Here is a 20,506-nt window from a genome sequence, read left to right on the forward strand (position 1 = left end):
TCATGGCGTTTTGGGAGAAAAGTTCATGGTTGAAATCATTAATTCATTTTAGCGTACTTTTAGTTATGCATTACTTTCCACAGCTGGGGTAGCAAGAAGATTAATGGCATGTTCTTTGGTTCTGCAGTATATAGCTACTAGGTGAAACTCTGTCCTACGGTATGACAGAACATATCTTGAGCTGCAGGATAGCAGCCTAATCTTTATTAGTTTTTTCTTCTTCTGAGAATGAAATAAAGTTCACCAAACCTTCAAACAACAACAACAACGGGAACAATAATAATAATAATAAACTCAGAGGTTTATCCTTCTTATGCGATTAAATGTGAACCTACTTAATCACCAACTGTAAAGAGACAACACCATGTCCTAATCAATTTGCCAGTGTGCAGAATGAGGTTATTCATGAGTAATACTGACAGCAAGTTATTACCTGAATGCAGTATTTAGGAAGGTAGATAAAGTCCTAGAGGGCTTTCCACAATGGTTACAGGTAATGGACGTGTGCAACAATTAGTTTTCCAAATTGACACTGGGCTCCTCTGATGTAATTGAGGCTGATGAAATTAAAATCTTTGTCAGGTGGTCTTTGTCAAGCAGTCTCTGTTTAGCAACATGTTGACCATAATCACTGCAGGGTCAGTGAAGAGGCCCATTTGATAAATAATAGCTGAAGAATAACCATTCAAAGGTTGTTCATTTTCATTTTATGGTGAAGTGCTGTTTATTTAATTTCTGACAAAATGGCTCCCCAGCATCCTCCCCTTGAGTGGGGCCATCAATAGTGGGCTGAGAGCTGTGAGACTATGCGGCTGTTGCTCATTGCTTGTTGGGTAAATAGCACAAGCTACCAAGGAGTGTTTATGGACTAGTCTGATGGTCAGACTTATCCTCAGGTGTTCCCAAATGAGACCGCATGAGTGCAATTAAGCGTGTTCTGTAAGTGCTCCAGACACAGTTTAAATTAATTTCTGTCATGTTTGGAAATTAATCAAACTTGCAGGTCAGGATCTAGATTTCAGACTGTATCCATCTTAATGTCTCAGAAGAGCGGGCGATGGAAAAGAATGCTAGCGCAACAAGGCTTCATGTGGTATTTTCTTTTATAGTAACTACTAACCTAATAACATAAACAGGGACACTTTGGTATTGACTCTTTATTATTAAAATTGCATGATTCTAACTATTAACTGTGCCTGAGGATCAGTGTTTTTAACTAAACCAGTAGGGGGCAGTAGAAATAGCTGGCGACCACATGAGTAGCAGCTCAAGACAATTTTTTTTTTTCTTTTCTGATAGCGTAAGGACATTTTTCTATCCTGCAGGCTACTTTTGAGTTACTAATACTCAAAAACTGTAACAAGGGCAATTTCTCACTGCTTCACAGTAAATCATGTGGATAATCTGGATCCTACTGTAGGTGAAAGCAGCCTATGCCTAAGACATGAGCTAGCTTGTTAGCTTGTTATTCTTTAACATAACATTCAGCATCTTAAACCACCCAGAAGGTTTCTACAGAGATGTGGCAGCAAATACGTGACTCACTTAACTAGTATTAGTGGTTCCAGATGTATTGTTATTGTTGACATTACATTAAATGTCCTTAACAGTAAGTGGTATATGCTCAGTGTGGTTCACCTATTGTTGTCTTTTATGTCGCCACTGTCTGTCTTTGTTGCATCTCTCTCTTTACAGTCTTTAACTTTAATTGTGTATGCGATGCTTTTAGTAACTTTGTCTCATTAATTTAATGCTCCAACTATGTTCATCAATCAGGTCACCTTATACATGACAGCCTGTCAAGACATTCACAACAAACTGAACAAAATTAGCGTGCGGCAGCAGAGAGGGCTCATCGGTAGGCAGGTGGATGTTCATCTGAGCAGAAGACAGTGTGACGTGAAATGGCATGATTAAACAATGATAAATGGCCATGAACTTTGAATTCAGAGAGACATTTCCCAGCTGTTATTGAAGAGCTTCTCAAGCACATTAATATGACTCCCATGATATCGCCAACTGACATTTGGAAGAAAAGAATAATATCGACTAAGTTCCTCACCTTTATTTGCTCAATATCTAAGATACATTTTTATTGGAGAAGCTGTACGAGCAGCAGCTGGGCAAAGATTGTTCAAGTAATATTTGTACTGATGCAGGGATGACTGTAGTACTCTCTATTCTGTTTTTTCTAAAGGCCAAAATGCTGCATTTCATAGCAACAGTCTCACAGAACTGCTTTGAAAACTTTCATCTGTGCCTCTTAAATCAACATATGTTGGTAAACCAAAGTCACTCACACTTGGATTAAACATAAGTCTAATACTGAAAGAATGAATGAGCTCCCGTATTAGTATGTAGTTGCTGTACAAGTATTGCGGAATTGTCTAATTATTTAATTCTGCTTTTCTGCATTTTAGAGATACTGGAACATTTTTGTAGACTTTTCATGATGAGACTAAATAAAGTGAGACTAATGTTGTAAATGTGAATTTTAATTTGACTGATTCCAGGGCTTACTCAAGGTTCCACATTTTTGTTTTGACTAGTGTCCATTCTGTAAAAGCCTTTTCTCCAAAGGTTGAAGCACATTTTTTCTGGTAGCCTTTAGTCATTAATACACTTATAATTAATGAATAAAAGGAAAGGATTACAAAGGAAAGCATGATTTGACCTTAGAATCGCAATTCCCGCACAAGAAACAGGATTACAGCACACAAGAAGCAAAAGATAAAAGGAAAACAAACAAACAAAAAAATTAATCCTGAGAAACTCACATATAGTGCGGCAAAACAAAATGCAAGAAAATAAATACGTTGAAGGATTTAATGTTCAAAAGGTCTGTCGGTAACTTTGTGGCTATATAAGTGTCTAATTGTGCATACATTGTGTGCCTATCCAATTGTCCACCTCATTTGACGCAGGTGTTCAGTGTGGGTGAAAGACAGCAGGGGTGTACCAGACAAGTGGCAAGACCGAAAAAGCTGAAGAGGCAAATTGATACTTACAAAAACTGAAAGACTCAATCCCCAGTTTCCAGCGATCACTGGTCGGTTGATTTTGAATTCATGTAAAAACCTGAAATGTGAGCAAAAAGAAGACAGGGGTAAAAAAAAAAAAAAAAAAAAAAAAAAAAAAGAAGACGACTTTAAGTGTGTTCCTGGATGTAACATCATAATGTTGCTAATAACCACTGTATGAATGTTTTGCATTTGATTACAGATCTTCAGAAAGTTAGACTTTTATTTGACTAAAAGAGAAAGCAGCAGTGAATTTGGAACAAAGCTCCAAAAACCAGCAAGGGTCTTAGGTAACTTTATTTACCTACATCAAAACAAATAGAGAAAGAACCACAGAGAGAGAGAATTGGGGTCATAGTGACTGTTGGCTGAGGGTCAGAGTCTCCACAGCAGAGCTACTGTAAGACAGCTTTGTTAGAGTGTGACCTCCGGTCCTCACAGCTGCCTGTCACTAGTGGGAATCTCAGACAATGTTTAAAATCTGCTTCTCCGCTACCTCGTTAGTCTGTCCTCTAGTCGATGAATTCTTCTACTAAACAGTTTTCATATAAACCGGTTGTTTTATTGAATTTTGCCTTCTTTCTTCAACCACTGCCCTGCTAATGATTTATGTAGGGGCCACGCTCCGCTAGTTTCAGCATGTCTTGTTGAAGCGCTGTGACTTCAGAGCTTTGTTAGAGAAAATAACCGGGAAACTCCAGTACAGCGTAAGTGCATACAGTTTTAGGCATCATCAAAACCAAATTTCACCCCACAGTTAAAGGAGCAATGACAACAGAGAGAAAACAATTCGCTGATCAGACCGTCTAGCTTGAGGAATGAAAATTCTGTAAGCTCATTGATGTTCATTTTCTCACATTATCTTGTGTTTCACAATAAGCCAAGATCTCATTACTGGCTGATTTATACAATTAGTCTGCCTCAGCACCGCCAATTAAACAAGGCCAAGGGTTTTTTAAGGTCACGCTTAACTGATCTGTCACTAATTTGCACTACAGCACCTCAGTCTCCCATCGCCTGGGCCAATAAGCCACCAACAAAGGACCAGATAAATGCACTGACTACCACTGCATTGTTGTCAGTGCACAGCACGGAGTCTGCAGCGTGGGAGGCTGGAGGGTTAACAGAATGAGCCAGATAAAGGCAAGAGTTGCAGAGAGGTCTGAATGTGGTAGCCTTGATGCTGGAGGTTACAATGGGAGAGAGGGGACCCAGGTGACCCCAGCTGAATGGAGAGCTGTTACATGAATAGCACCTCTGAGTTTAAAGTCTACTCCTGCCTCTCAAATAATGCCAAACACACACTATTTCACTGTTCTGAACTATGCTCCAGCCACAACCACCCACTCCTGTATTCACACACACACACACACACACACACACACAAACACGATTAACTTATATTAGTAGCTATTCAGTCTACACAACAATCCAATCCCTGCCTTCTGGATAAACCACATATTACATGGACAGTAATTCAGTACACCAGTCTTTGTCAAACATCTGACTATAGGATTAATTCCTGCTGTGCTGAAATAAATGAGAGCTCTTATAATTACAGAGAATAGACATTAACGAAGCTTTGAATTCATATCATGTTAATTGAGAACAATGAGGTAAATAATAAATGGGGAAATACATTCCTTATTCATTGGTTATATAAGTTAATTATTTGTTTGAGGGGGAAAAAACAAAAGAATTTGTAATTGCAAATAATGAGCGCACCCAAATGATATTATAATGAAGCCAGTGTAGTAATCCCTGTGGTGTAATAAGAGTCAGTGTCAACTGGCCTATTGTAGCTGCATGTAGCAGCTTTTTCCTGCTGTGTATTAGACCTACAGGCAGGAAACATAAAACAGGCACTCCCTATTCCTAATTAGAGGATCGGGGACTTATTAAACCCAATTCCACTCAACCCTAAATGCAAAATTATTAGTTTAAAACATTTTTATAAAAAAAAAAGAAGACAACACACTGAACCAATATATTTTCTGTTCTGTGAGAGACAGAAACTGTTAGGGTGAGAGGAAGAAATGCCAAGGAAATTTGGGCCCCATTAGGTCACCAGTGAGCAGTCAGAGTGAGGCACAAAAACTATTTTTCTGTTAAAATAATTTCCTCCCAATGAAAATACTGGAGGTTTAGCTCTCAGGTACAAAAAAATCCAGACAGACTGATGGAGCTGACATCAAAGGAGCAGGGACAGAGAGCTCACAGCCACCTGTGGCATTTCTGTCAAAGAGTGGCCTTTTCTCTAGCTTTGGCTGGTCATTGCTACCTCCCATACACACACACACACACACACACACACAAGATACACAAAAGAAACACATGAAAATGCAAACATACACTGCACACACACTCAAGTTGCCACAAAAGCTTTCATGTGCAGTGAAGCCGAGTTGAAAATTATAGCATCATTTCCAGTGCTGGAAGTTGTCATGGAATACACACACACACACACACACACACACACACACACACTAGTAAGCTTGTACTTGATTAAACTGCAGTGAAATGAACTTGGGGGCACCAACTGGATAAATGGTCACCGATCCACACTGGTTTGAAAATTCAGAATTCGTCTCATCATTTTTTATTTTTTATTTTTTTTTTAGTTCAGACACGCAGTGACACAAGGTACACCTCCACATTTCTACAGTGGGTGAAATATAAGGTTAAAACCAATCACTTGTACAAAAAACAAAGAAAGAACTTGTCAGTCTTTATATTACATGTGAGACATACTGTATTGGCTGCTGGAGCTGCCATTTGAGCCTGTTGTACAGAAAGCAGTTTTTCTATGACAGCGCAGAAAGATCCACTTTCAAATCAACTGAACCTTCAAATTCCAAACATGTGTTCATGTACAGTGTGGGCTGCGCTTGATTTAATTTTCCCTGACCATAACAGAGAGTTGTTTTTCAACTGTTCTGTGACAGCGGCTCAGCATCACCACAACTGTACACAGCACAGTATGCATCTGACCTGACCAAATTCAGGTGTTTCGTGTGCTTTACATGTGTTGCAACCACTGAATATGGGTCATGTTTTAAATGCATGCATGTGGCTGTTAGTATGTTGATGTGCTTGCTGCATACATTCATGTAAATGTGCATTTCACCGAATGCAGTTTTGTGTGGATTTGCATGAGGCAGGCCAGAACTTGTACCTCAACTTCTGTTTGGAATTCATACAGATCTGCAACATGTTAAAAAATAATAATAATAAAAAAAGAAATCCTCCCAATCCTCCGTTCCAAATCCTCACTCTCTCCTGCGTCCAAACACACTAAAGTAGGAATTCTGCAGAGTTAGTTATTTTGACAATAGAGGTAATCTATGCCATCAGCAGGCTGCTCCCCACCTGGATGCTGTGTGGTTATCTCTGCAGAAGCAGCAGCCACACCGTGTGTTAGGCTGGGGACTGCAGGGGGGAGTTTGGGATGCAATGAGGTGGAGCTATAACAGTGGTCCCAGGGGAAAATAGGGAAATGAGGAGGAGGGGGGGTGGCTGGGGTGCAGTGTGCAGGGCGAAGGGGTGAAGCGCAAAATATTCTGGCACAAAAATGTCTGATATAGTAATTGAACACATGGGATTGTCTGTTAAATATCCAGTTCCATGAAGTCAGTCCATTCTGCAGTGGCATCATCTGTGAAATATGAAACGACAGCTTCCATGCAGTGAGTAATCACCTTATCTGGGAGCATTGCTGGTCAGGAAACAGCCAGTGTTCAGGTGTGGGTATTTCTAATTTTATAGATAATTTTAAGGTGGTAGTATTTATGGAGACACTGTTAGCTCATACACTTCCAAGATAAACTAGACAACTAAACAAAAAAAAAAACACGAAGTCCAGCTCTGTGTCTTTAGACAGACAAGCTGTATTTCTACAAAAGATCCACCATATCATTGAGTTATTTGGTGTTGGAAACAGGTCAGTCACGTGCGAACAGCTGTTTCATGCTCCAGCACACCGTTAACTGTCACAGCCTTACAAAGTGCTCTTTTCTCCTCTTTTTATCTTCCCCCTCTGTCTCTCTCAAACTGCTTTTTTTCTGTCTCCGGCTGATCCTGTCCTGACACTGAACTACAGCAGACTAGACACTCACAAAATATCTGGCACAAACGTGTCAGGAAAGACTACCAGAGCGTCTCTCCAGTTAAAAGATCTTTGTTGTGAGTAAAACAGTGACCTGCATTTTAGCAGAGCTGAACTGCAATAGTGTCAGATAAAGCAGGAAAATAATTCCACCCTTGAACAGCAGCTATTCTACCCAGAGTTTGTTAAAGCCATAGGCCGGTACGGATACAACGCTGTGGCTGAACGAGGCTTTGGTGCGCTGCTTGGCGAGAACATTATCTGTCATTTCCTCTGCGTCAAATAACAAGAATAAAAGTCTATTTACTGAGCAGCTGGGTTGAGGTAGGGTGAATGGAGAGAAACGACCAACAAACAGAATGTTTTTCTCCTCGGTGGACGGCATTCAGTCCCCAGTGCTCCTAACAGGCAGGCGTGCAACCTATCAATTCTCTTTGATTCCCTCTCACAAATTCTTCACTCCACAGACTGTAAAGACAGAGAACACAGAATAGGCTTGTCTTTTTGCACACTGATGAGACCTCTTTTCTTAACTTCCAAGATATACACACTTGTTTTCTTTTCCCCTTTTTTCTTTCTCTGTTTCATTCTTGCTCAGTGTGAGGTTGGTGTATTTGTGTATGTTGGGGGCAGGGGTATGAAAACAAGTCTCCCTCTCTCCCAGGTAATGTGTTTATTTTTCCTGGACCCATCTTCTAGTTTACTGCGTGGTGGTGTTTCTCCCCTCTTATCGCCTGGTCCTCACGGGGCACTTTAGCCCCTCAAATCCTGTTCACCACATACTGGTTTTAGAATCTGTGAAATGAGTGCTAGAGAAGCGTGGCCACAATGTCTGCCTGTGTTGCTACTGGACTCAAATGGGCTTGGTGCTTTTTTGTCCAGGGAGATGCATAAATGGAAGTTTTTAACACCTCAAAGGAGGCTGAGCCTTTGTGGAGCCACACTAGAGAAGCCTGCCAGTCTCCCGAGGAGGCAGACACACTGAGTGCTGCAGGACAAAGAGCTAGAGGAGCAGAATCAGCAGGGGCATCACTCTGCTGTGGGCAGCAAGCACACACACATGTACAACCGCATATACTGTGTAAATGGACTTACATACAAAGCGCACATACGAACACGCTCGCGCAGAAACATTACAAACGTGGCACGTTGCAACTGTCTCAAAAAAGAGATGCATCAAATATATCAGTGGTGTTATATTTCCAATCGGGTAAATTAATCAACAGCAAATTTCCTATAGCCATCTCTAACACCAGCACTACGACCTTGCTGAGTGTAGCAAACCGGCCTGCAGCAGTAAGCACAAAAGAATAAGACACAATTCATCTGAATATAAACACTGTATCGCTACCAGTTAAAATACAGCATACAGTGGCTATCTGTAAATAGATTCAAATGTAATTGTACCAACATGCTTAATAAAAATGACAAATAGAACCAGCACAACAAACGCAGCCATTTCCTATTTATTGATTTCAGCTCCACTGTTTGAAAATAATTTCCTCATTTCCATCCCAATTTTCCTTATTGAAATTCTTTTTTTTATTCCCAAGTACAGCCCAACAGCTGGCACTTACAATCAGTCTTTATGCTGTTTAGATGTCTACAATAAGCATTTAGATGCAAATATCTCTGCCTTGTACAAAGGAGTTGCAACTTCTGTCAGAAGCAACATAATCAACCTGCAATTGTCTCCTGGCTCCAAGTGGTTTCCAGTGACAAGGCCTAAGCCGTAAGCATCTGTATTCAAATGATTCCCTATTTCAGGCACGGTTTAGTGTGGATATTTTCCAACAGTACCGCACTGAAAATCAATCACATGGTGAATTAAACCAGAAAGGAAACAACTGATCCATAAATGATCAGGTTACAACGAGGCATTGGTGTCCGCAAATTATTCTGTGTTTTCCTTGTTTCAAGGAGAAGCAGGGATGCACTATTTGATAGCGGCCTTTTCCACCAGTGACTTCAATTACTGTCGCACATTCCTCCATTTGCAAAGGCAGGCTTAAGTTGACAAATAATTATTTTAGCGGCGACAATGCAGGCAGACAACTTTAACTGGGGACATGTGTGAAACCTTTGTAGCGTGTAAGGGAGTAAAGAAAACCTTAAAAAGGTTTAAAAAGTGAAAAGGAAGACCTACCTCATATACCATGTTAGAAAAATCAATCTTTAGCTTCCGTTCCTATAACTCAGCACTGTACTCTGCAGTGTAACAGCATTTCATTACATGTTCCTCTTCAAAAGCTGAGAGCTACAAAGTGATCAGATTTTTTGGGGGTTTTTCTTCTCTTGTGGCACACTAAAACAGAGGACTGAGCAGACACACAGGATAACTCCTGTTTCTTGAGAAACAGTGACTGAAATTTCAATTAAGATTCAGGGATCATACAAGTAAATAAATTAAAAAATAATCTAAGTCTGTACTGTGGCATGTGTGGACATTGTGTAAATCCAATACTGATGGGGGACATATGCTCTGTGTAGCTATTTTAACAATTAACATTATAACCTCTTTTTTTTCTTTTTGTTTACAGTTCCAGAGGTCATTTGTCTTTTTTTTTTTTTTTTTTTTTAAACCCACAGTTAATAGCAGCGTTTGCAAATGCAAATGAATCCATTTAGGGGGAGGGAAAATGATCAGTTTGAGAATATTTCTGCCTTCTTAATCTTCTTAAGAGGGAAATGATTTAAAAGGAGGACACAAATCTCCAGTGACATGGCAGGAACTGTTGGGCACTTTCCTCTCTCCCTCCCTCCCTCCTTCCCTCACTCTCTCTCTCTCTCTCTCTTTATCTCTCTCTCTCTCTCTTGCTCGCTCGCTCTCCATTCTTCCTTTCTCATCTCTCTCATGTCTCCCTCCCGCTTCCCCATCCCCATTTCTTTCCTGTCCTAATTTACCTCTCTCCCCCCTTTGTTGGCCTGTAGGGGTGGAATGACCAGGAGTAAGGGACAAGGAGCTGAGAGCAGGGCTTATACTTGTCTTGTCCCCCCAGAGGAAACAAATGTAGTGTTTGAGCCACTGATCACTGGTATAATTGAGTTTAACACTCCTTTTCTGGATTAAAAAAAAAGCCTTTGAAATGAAAGGTCAAATTACCTCTACAGTCAGGCAATAAATAAGTCAAATAAGGTAAGAGGTTCCTGCAAGCGTATGTTAGTGGCAAATTTAATTAGAGGAAAACAGGAGGCTCTTCCATTCCATACTGTATTGAACAAAAGGAGTGCTGGATTCCCAATTGTACAGCAAAGGAATGCAAATATATCAATTATCATTTAAAGTCACCTTTCACAGACATAATTCCAACTTGCTCTATCAGTGCTAATGTAGAAACAGTCACTATTTTATAAACACAATACAGTATCTTATGATCTCACCAAGATGTTTGTACAGCAATTTTGCATATAATTAAATATCAAAAAGGGGGGAAAAGTTGAGTCTGGATAATATTCTTGCCTATTAGTCTTAACACTGATTTTTCCCAATTATGTAAAGTATCCTTATAGGTCTGTTGTCCATTGACTGCAGCACAAGGAAAGAAAATGTGCAGAAAGTAAGGCTGCAGTCTGGACTAGAGGCACAGAAGGTGGCCCAGCAATGCAAAGAACAAGGAAAAGAGAGAGACAACACTGCTCTGCTCTACACCCAACTAGCTACAATGTGGCCTTTGTGACATAATGCACTCTGCACAGCAGATTGTGGAAAATAATCCAAAATTTACTGGTTCGCATATCCAGCAATAACAACTGACATCACAACCTGTACCATATATCCCATGTTTCTAGGCACATTTTACATTTAGTGGAGAATGAGGGGGGGTAAGAAAAACATCGTCAAGCAGTTATTATATTCCCATCATGTCCTGGGAGCCCATTACAGCATGGCGCAAGCAACGGTAAAACTGAGAAACTCAGCAGGCTGAGGCTACAGACGGAGGGCTGGGGAGCACTTAGACTAACAGAACCAAACTACTGCACACTGTTAACTGCTGAAGAAAGATGTGGTTCAAACAAACACTTTGCACCTACAGATTATGTGTATTTAAATTCTGGTAGTTATTAAAGTTTAGTTTTTCCCGTCAAGCTTCTGTTTGTCACCGTTAATGCTGAGTCGAGCACCTTCGGGTGACTTTGCAGAGCTTCTAATGTAAAAAAGGAGAGAACGCAGCAGAAGAGCAGGAAGAGCAGGAAGAGGGTCTTTAGTGTGGCTGTCCAGACAGCAGTAACATGAGGTTGCTGTTGACTGAGCTAAAGGCATGACAGGTGGGTCACATGAAAGATCACTGTGCTTTTTTCCCCCCACTTGTCCAACACATGCTTCTCATTATTCTACAACAAAAACTGACATTGCTCCAAGCAAAAGAGAGAAAGCCACTACCACTCACCACAAACTAGTTTTCAAGTATATCTTACATTACATATGGGTATACATTATGAAGCTGAGTATGCTTTGAACATTCCATTGGGACAAAATGAAAATGTAAATAGATTGAATTGCGTGTCCAAACATGCAATAAGTGCTGCAAGGTAAGTATGATCTGCGTAATAATAGAAAAAACACTTTGCAGGATTTCAATTGAACGAGCCAAGCAGATTTTTAAATAAAACTAGCAGACGAGTTCCCACAACCTTTAGAAATGTGAGTTAAAATGTAAACTGAATAAAACATATAAATAAATGTGCTGAAATATGTGACTTCCATCCAGCTACAAAAAATTCCACAGCTGTACCATTTAAATTTTAAAATGGCAAAAATAATATTTTCAAAGACCAGCCATGGTGTGTTGAGTGTGTGTGTGTGTGTGTGTGTGTGTGTACACATGTATGTATCCATATATCCATGTGTCTGCAAGCCTGCTCTCCACAACAGCCTGCTAACTGTGGGTTTGGGCGGACTGTGGCCTAACAGTAAAATGTTTAAATTGGAAAAAATATTACCCTTCTTTTTCTTGAATAGCCAAGAGATAAGCACCCTTTAGCAATGAAGCCAGTGGAGTTTAAGCTTATTATGAATACCTCTCGGAGCGCAGAAGCATGTACTGTAGAAATCAAAGGGAGTAATAGGCAGGTAAGCCTGTGTCATTTTAAGGAGGAAGTCAGTTGTGAAATTGTAAAATCGCAAAGGCCCTCCTGACAATCTCCTGCCCTCAGAACACTCCCATAAATGATTTCTAATAGCAGTGGCTATCACATATCTAAAAAAAAAAAAAAGTCTGAATTTTGTGAGGTGAAAAGAAAGAAAGTCCAGTGCTAATCTCTCCATTGATGGAGACTAATACTAATAAGACCATTTATGTTTTTGATTAAACAGCACATACTCTGAAGTTCACCAGAATGTGTGATTCTATGCAAGTGGCCCAAGCTTCCCAAAGTAGACCTGTCTTTGCAGAACATTCCTCACAGTTTCATGTTCAATTGGCTGTGAAAGTCCATAGCATAACTCTACTCACAAGCTGGACCGAAGCCATAAAAGAATAAAATAAAACACGCTGTCGACATCTTTTTTTCCCCCCTTTATTTTAAAAAAAATAGTGTTTGGGGTACAAGTGCTGCTCATCAAATTTCTGAATACCTACATGAAGCAAGTGCACACATAGTCACGATTAGTTGCATAATCGTTCTTGCCTTTTCTGCCTAATAAATATAATAACAAATTAAGCTCCTCTGCTGTAAATGTGCTGTAAAGATGATATCGTAACACAACTGCTCCCCGAGGCAGCCTGGACCCTGTGGTGCTCCATATTCTACAAAGGCGTACACACAGACTAATACATACTCTGCTTTTTCTCCTCTGAATATTCATCCATGTTTCCACATCATCTGCAGGTCTCCTAATCACAGTCACTTCCCCTTTAATCACAGGGCTCTAATTAGGTCCTAATAAACCATTTTGCCATCCTCTTGGAGCGCCTCTGTGTCACTCACACATCAAACCAAGAAATCCTATATTAAGGGGCTGTCAACCTCAAAGGAAAGCTCCTCCGGCAGCAGTGATACGGATCCTGCAGGCACACCCTCTTACACTAATTGAAATTATTGAAAGCTCCGCTTACATGTGACACTTGGCCATGTCTGAAACCATGGCCTGAAGTACAGCAGTCAAAAGCACGACGGTTGTGCCAACACTGAGGCTCTGCTGGGTTCTCTGATGTCTGGTAATTGTTTAAACCTGAGTGGATATGGCACAGGGCCTCATGCTGTCTGTTCTGCCAAGAGAGGAAAAATATGTTCTCACTAGCACTTTTCTCCTCTGTTTCTTCTATTCTAATTCAGTCCAGCATGGGCTACAGGGAAAGCCTCAATGATTCCATGTTCATCTTGGAGAACCAGTGTTGGGCATGATGATCACTGACCACAAGTTGATAATGATGACTGTTTAATTAGAAGCCTTTCTTTGGCCTGGCCACAACCCAAGCTCCTCCACCCTGCAGATGGTAACCAATAAATTTAGCATTGCTGAGGATGAGGAGGAACACCGTACCTCCCCAATTTACCCTCAACCCCACCCCTAACCAAGGACTTAAAGCCTTTCTCTTTGCTAACACAAAAAAACACAACCACGGCCTTACTGCATATGCCTTGCTATGTATGAGCAAGCATCTGCCTGCGATGGTTAAGTCCGAGCGTGTCATCTACAGTCAACGTTCATCTGCGTGCAATCTGTACTTACACAGGAAGCGTTAGGCTGTCGGCTTAATGTTTTTTCTCGTTAGTTTTTAAATTCTGTTTACTGTCAACCTTTTTCATTTGGTCCAATATGAACTCCTTTCAACCAAAGTATAATCAGATTTTTTATGGTTGTGTTTAGGCAGCGAACAGCACTTGGTTAGCCTTAGGGAAACACTGTGGTCACGGTAAGCACATTATGGTTATGGTGGGGAAACTAATACACTTCGTTAAGGTTGGCAGAAACATAATGAGCACGGTTAATATTACAAAAAGCTAACTGTGATGGGATGCAAACTCCAGTCTCCAGTGTAGAAGTCATGTGCCCAACCATCCACCCTGTGTCTTTAAACTTGAGTATAAGAACATAACTCTGCGAACAAGCTTGGACAGCGGACGTAAATCACAGTTGCAAATCGGATGCACGTGAACATAACACGTAGGCGGGAGGGTTTTGGAATCATTTGTATATATTTGTATGCAGTCTGTAGTGTCATTAATTGTGGTCATATAATATTCCAGTAAAAGCAAAAATATTTTTTCAAAATCGGAACATTTTTGGTCATTAACACTTGTTCCACAATGTCACCCCGCTCTCCTCGTGAAAGTTCTTGTAGACTTTATAGACTGTCCTGTCAAGTGGGGGAAAAAAAAAAAAGAGTGTTTCTCAGAGAGAACAGCCCCTCCCATCATCCTCTGGTCACCCCCCGAAGTCCACACCCAACTCCTGCCAATCATCCTCCATCTCACAAGCCTCCTCCCAGAGATTTCTACAACCATCCTGCCTGGCAGAAACGACTGTGTGTGAATATGTGTGTGTGTGTGTGTGTGTATTGTATGTGGGCGGGTGGCGTGTGCCAGAGTGGCTATCCCCTCAGACTGTCAAAGAGGCTCATGGGAAATTTACTGCATGGGCCAAGCCACAGGCTTTCTGTATCATTTTGGTAGATTTCTCTTTTTCAGTACCATTCAAGAAAGTAATTATCACAGACATTACTTTCTTTTTCTGAGCCTTCCTCACTTATACTTTACTTTTGAATGTGCAGCTGGGCCACTCAGGTGTTTCTTAAGTGCCATGGGCACTATGACATGGTCAAAATGTTTCCAATGCATTTCACAATTGTTCTTAAAGTATGTACGTTAATTCATAGATCCTCAAGAAAGATCAGATGACTGTTGATAATTTAGTTTCAGTTGAAAGTTGACATTTTCCACATCCTGTGTCCCAGCTATGGTTATGGACAGTGTGATGAATAAAGCTGCTCCAACACTCTGTCATGCACCACCACCGGTGAGAATAGGAAATTGTGCCATTTGAAAACAAATGAAAGAGGAAAAGTCAGCTCTTGCTTCAGTGCTAAAGCTACATGGATTCCCACCTAAAGCGCACTAAGTATTCTCAACAACCTTGGAAAGGGCAAATTTCCCCCATGTGCAGGTCAGGAGAGCAATCAAATCGTGGACTAAATGAGACTGAGTCTGATCTACATCTGCAGTCCTTAGTCTCAGAAAGTCTAAGAAAATTTGTGCTTAGTCCATCTTTTCACCAACAGGGTCTAAACACCCCCCTTTTCTCTGAGAAAAGAGGGGGGAGGGAGTGCTTGTGGTTGGGTCTGGCGAAGCCATTTTCTCATAATGCACATTAGGGCAAAGCCTTGTAACACATCCAAGTCAGTGTAAAAAGAAATTATTCAGAAAGGAAACAAAAGACCTGGGCAAGAAGAGATGCTATGGTTAACTTCATCAAAACTTTAGCCACAAGACCCTTTCCATTTATTCCCCCACCCTCCCCCTTTGTCACTTTGATTTATTTTTGGCATCGTACTTTAGCATTTTCCAAAGGAAAAACTGTTGGGAATCTGATTTCTGGCCCAATACGTCCTTTCTTTTCCATAACTTCCTCGCCTGCTTTAGATGTGACAGTAGCTGCTCCATGATGCAAGCCGTTGATCAGTATTTGTTTCCATCCAAGAGCGCTGTGCACACACTATCTGGAGACCTTGAAATTCAGCTGCGGCAAAGACAAAGTATATAATGTAATGTGATGAAATTGACAAGTTAACGTTTTAATCCACATTTAAAATTTGAGTCAGTGTGCAAGTTATAATATCTTTATGAATTTAAGTTTTTGGTGTTGTACCTATGCTCACACTTGTCATTCAAACTGGAAAATATCTGACCATGCAGTGCATTGAAAAGAAGACAACACACAGGATCATGTGTTCAAATCCCATATCTCTCAAGAGTGTGTGCCCACACAAATATTCACACAGAAATGAAGTTGCCAATCTGATCTGAAAACAGGCGTATGCAAACAAAACAGCTCCAAGCATCCTAAAGGCTGGACCGCAGAGTAAAGAGGCCAGATTGGCTGGCTTAGTCAGCACAGCTATGGAGCATATTTTACATCTCATGTCAGATCAAGCTGGCAGATACCAAGCTGGCTGTCAACCTCCACCAACTGGATAATGTCTAATTGTTCAGCTTTCGCAGACAGTGGAGACCCGTGTAACTTGGATATAATTACTGCTGCCTTCTAAGACAAGGGAGTACGCAAACTATGTAAAATAACATCAAATATATTTTTCAATCAAAAAGCACAAATGATTGCGGTCTTGTCACTTATACAAAACCCTAAATGTTAACTGATGAGCTTTTTTTCCTCTGTCATCCAGAACAAATGAGAAATTCATGGTATGTGCTTTATGCTATGATTGGACTGCTTCTCTCTTATGAGGATTTTACAGCCCTCTTTCACTTTATTTTACATGAAAACTCTTAGTGTCACAGCTGGCCATGTTTGCTCAAGTGATATTTTCATGGTGTCCTTTAACGCTTCCTCCAAGGCAGTGGCTTGCCCACGAGACTTGATCCAAACACAATGGGGGGATCACAAGGAAAAGACTTGGTGTGACGCTTTTGTGCGAGTAGCGCAAAAGCCCACATTACACTAATCTCTTTTCCCTTGTTCACTCATAAGACACAATCTCAGGTCTTCAGAGCTTCCCCGATTCCAGTAGGGCAGAAATCACTCGAGGCAAAAGATTCTTCTTTTTCTTTTCTCCTTTTTTAAATAATTCCAGTATTCTGCAGCAAGGTCACTCCTATAGGCTATATGACGAGTGTACAGATTAATAAATAAGCATCATTTCTGTGTGCCTTGAAAAAAAGCATAGTGCGACTGCAGTGTGAAAGCTGTTACTGAGTCAAAGTGGAAAAAATAGTTAATGCACGACTCAAACTGTAGCTAACAAAATGGTTGCCACAAAAAAAAAAAAAAAAAAAAACTGGCTTTGGATTCTGCACCCAAATGTCTGCAAAAGGAACACGGACTGACATGAGTGTTTGTTTAAAATTCAGTTTCAACCACCTGCACTCTTTTCACAAACCTGACAGTTCTCAGCCTTGGTCCATATGCTGTGTGTGTATGTGTGTGTGCGCAGACATGCACGTGCGCGCCTGTGCATATGCATAGACCCCAAAATCCACCACATTTTAATTACTGCCCGGCTGCACTGTGTGCCTCTTTGATATGGAAATAAAGGCAACCGTCTTCACACAGCCACTGTACAAATCTTCATCTGATTCATAAAAAACAATGAGAGTGACTAATTCCTCCACCTGATTACGGTCCCAGACCTGTGCGAGAAACACACAGCCACCAAGGCCCACCCAATTAATTTTACATATTAATGTGTGATTTTAAAAAAAAAATCAGCAAAGGCTACTTACCGTGGCCTTGACTCTTGCATTTTGAAGTCAAAGTTAATTATGCACAACTATGCTATGGACTAACAGAAAATGTCCAATTATTTTGAGAAAAACATTTTCGGTGGGAGAGTGAATGATACAGATCAAAATGGGCCACTTAGGTTACTTGTGCAATTATGCAGTTCCAGTGAAGATACACATATTTAGATTTTTTTTTTTTCATCTGTAATCCTTTAATGTCAGCAATACTGTTCACTTACAGCAGTCAGAGGGACACAGAGATCTTATAAAGCAGAAAAAAAAAAATCAGCCCCTGCCCTTGTCGATGTTCAGCATGCTTTGGCGCACATAGGTGCTATTTGTTTCTGAATGAAAAATAACGTGCTCAAGTTTAATCTTTGACATTAGAGGAATCTGTGTTCAAGGGAAAACGTAATCTTAAAAATCTCTCTGCATCTGATTGTGGCACATTAAAAGCCGACGCTGGATGAAATTCAAAATGTAAAAACTTGAGGTTCTTTTTTAAAACCGCTGCTGTATTATATTGGTGTATTATACTGCATCTTATTAGTCCGTCTGGCTCCGCTCTCTCACAGCCTTTCAGTTACGACAGTGACTGTGCGGAGGTGACGTCCCACTGTCTGCTCTTGATGACTCAGTTGGCCACTGATTTCATCAGGATTTTTTGCCTCTAAGAGAAGTGACAATGGTGCAGTCTGAGAAAAGCCACAGTTTCCTCCTGGACGAGCACAAATCCACGACATCCAAACAGAAGGCGTCAGCACCGTGCTTAGCTTCTTTAAGCCGTGAAGCGCACTGTCGTCAAACACTCGCTCTACCCGACCAAATGCTCCTTTGGTGCACGGAGGAGGGCGACTTCTCTGTCACCGCACACATGTATTTGTTGCATACTGTCCCATGTAAGAAAATTAAGCATAATGACAGAAACGATACGCCACCAACTTGTCAGGAACTTCTTGTTGAAGGAACAGATCCCCCCAAAAACCCCCAACAAAACAAAACAAAAAAAACTGCTACTGCATATTCCTGTCAGTTTTGATCATTGTTGAAATATACTCCAGCAAATTAGATAACACTTAGATAGACAGATGTCACAACATCTGCTACCCTCCCTCCTCCACCTTTACCAGGCCTGCTGTTGTTTACCTCCTCTCATCTTGTTTATCATCAGGTCTCAGCCCCTCCCTCCACCACCACAAAGTAGAGGGAGCCCCCCCACAACACACACACACACACACACACACACACACACTCCCCGCTTCTATTGCTTCGTCCCCACTGTCCTGTCACATGGATCAAAGTAGCCATACTTCTGCTAAACTCAGTGTATGGAAAGATAACGCAGCACCGTAATGGAAGATTTCGGTTGCGCGGCCTAAATGACCTCTGGTCGACTTCTTGGATTTTGACATTTCAAATCAAAAATCCGCGCCAGTGTAAAGACATTCTCTGCAAAATGTCTCGAAGGGGGAAAGTATCACTCATCATGCAAACATGCCAAGGTGTAAAAGGGCTCACTCACACACACACACACAAATAAAACAATGGTAGTTTTCCAAGAATTTAAAATATCAAGGTGTGAAGAAGCTGATGCAGCCACTTCAAATTTCTGCCATGATCTGTATAACACCTTCTGTAATACTGAATATTGTTTATAACTTTATTTGCAAATGACAACACAATTTCCCTCGTTCTCCGACTGTGAAATCAAGAAACTGGATTTCTGGTTGTAATTCTGTAAAAATTCTGCTTGGCAGGGAAACTGCTCTGAGTAAAACTATTGAGCTATAAAGGCCCTAAAATGAAACCTACACAAACCAGCACTTTCAATTTGCATCACTGTGTGGCGTGAAGACAGACAATATTTGAAATGATGAAACACTTTACAACGACTAACGATCTGCGAGCTCCACACTGAGGAAGGGACTTCAATGCCCCCCCCCCTTTTTTTATTTCAATAGAGTCACTGTTGTCCTAAAAATCAACTGCTGGCAAACTGAACTGATCAGATTTGCCTTCTGTGTTAATAGCATCAACTAAAAACATAATCAATAATCAGTGTGTACACATACAAGGTCAGATATTTAAAAAATATATTCAAACACAGAGCATATTTCTTTCTGTTTCCCTTCCCCTTTTACTCTTTCTTTCCCTCCTGTCCTCCCCCCTCTTTCTCCCTCTCCCTCCCTCCCTCCTTGTCTTCCTCTTTCTCTCCTGCCTTTTCTTTGATCCCACTAATTGCTGGCACAAGAGCTTAGTTTAAACAAATTCTACCTTTAGATGATGAGGACAGTTAAAAGCAGAGCTACAAGTAAATTTGGCCCTTGGCATTCATTCTAAACAAATTTTGAGACAGGCTCATTCACAGCATTTCTTATTCACTCAATAAAACAATTTTAAAAAAGGGCTGTGATCATAATGTAATAATGTATGTGTGTATAATAATGTAAAGAAATGTATATATTCTTAGTTGAAAAGTTGCTCTTGCAACACAGGAAACATTGGACTCGGACAGAGTGCAGGATATGTTTAGACAAGCCAGGTGGCTTCTCCCTTCATGCCAAAATGAAAGTCCTAAAATCTTTGAACTTAATAGCACTTCAGCGTCAGCGAGTCTATCTTGTGCTGAGTCCAGGTGGGAAATGCTGCCTTTCTTTCTCAGTCTTGCAAAAAACTCAAGTCCACTCGCAGATTAGTTGTATTATTTGAGGTATTTGAAGAAATACAGAAAAGTCTGCATACAAAGTATATGTATCGTCTCAGCCAACATACAGGGTCAATATGTGGACTGCTGTGGTAAATAGATTATTGCCCTGCAGTTCTGTTAAGTATCACATACTAGCAAATTGTCACTCTTTAGTTTTTAATTCATGTTAAAATCAGCTACAGTCACTGCGAAATTAAAAGCACATCATTATCAATACTGATAAAATAGCAGAAATGATCTGAAGGGATCACATTGCCACAATTACACTTCTTC

At 40.6% G+C, this 20,506-nt stretch overlaps 1 protein-coding gene across 10 annotated transcripts in view; it reads right to left on the minus strand.

Annotated features, from left to right (window-relative positions):
- Positions 1-20,506, minus strand: part of sox6 (SRY-box transcription factor 6) — a 132,699-nt gene that overhangs the window by 109,495 nt on the left and 2,698 nt on the right. For 7 of the 10 annotated variants that reach the window (XM_046388378.1, XM_046388371.1, XM_046388407.1 and 4 more), the window contains exon 2: positions 3,009-3,078. The exons of the other annotated variants lie outside the window; for them this stretch is intronic. The gene's annotated coding sequence lies outside the window, so the exon portion shown is untranslated. The remainder of the gene's footprint in view (positions 1-3,008; positions 3,079-20,506) is intronic. 10 annotated transcript variants of the gene reach the window in all.

Source organism: Scatophagus argus, chromosome 1, assembly GCF_020382885.2.
Source record: "Scatophagus argus isolate fScaArg1 chromosome 1, fScaArg1.pri, whole genome shotgun sequence".
Lineage (NCBI taxonomy): Eukaryota > Metazoa > Chordata > Actinopteri > Scatophagidae > Scatophagus > Scatophagus argus.